This window comes from Nanorana parkeri, unplaced genomic scaffold (assembly GCF_000935625.1).
Source record: "Nanorana parkeri isolate BGI_ZX_2015 unplaced genomic scaffold, ASM93562v1 scaffold1878, whole genome shotgun sequence".
In the NCBI taxonomy this organism is placed as follows: Eukaryota; Metazoa; Chordata; class Amphibia; order Anura; family Dicroglossidae; genus Nanorana; species Nanorana parkeri.
The window spans coordinates 211,743-212,058 of NW_017308146.1; the positions used below are offsets into that span (position 1 = coordinate 211,743).

A 316-nucleotide genomic window follows, 5' to 3' on the forward strand; every position below is an offset into this window, starting at 1 on the left:
GAGGTTACGTTATATGGAAGTGAATCCCGCAGTCACATGTGACGATCGCACAATCCCGCCATGACCCCTGCGGGGCTTTAATGTGGGGGGGGGTGGGGGGTGCAGCCTGACGCCCGGTGACATCACACGCGCCGCGTATCAGCGCCCGGGTCAGCGGGAGATCTGGATGTAATAATAACTGAATTAGCGACACGAGAGGAAGAGAAGATCGGAGAGGAAATGACATTGTGCAGTATTAATAAGGATGTACAATAATGTGAGCGCATAACAACCAATCACGCGGGGGGAGCAGACACACAGCACAGGAAGACGGGGG

General features: G+C 54.7%; 1 protein-coding gene across 1 annotated transcript in view; it reads right to left on the reverse strand.

Annotated features, from left to right (window-relative positions):
• LOC108800008 (attractin-like protein 1) overlaps positions 1-316 on the reverse strand; it is a 118,129-nt gene that overhangs the window by 110,410 nt on the left and 7,403 nt on the right. The gene's annotated exons all lie outside the window — the stretch shown is intronic.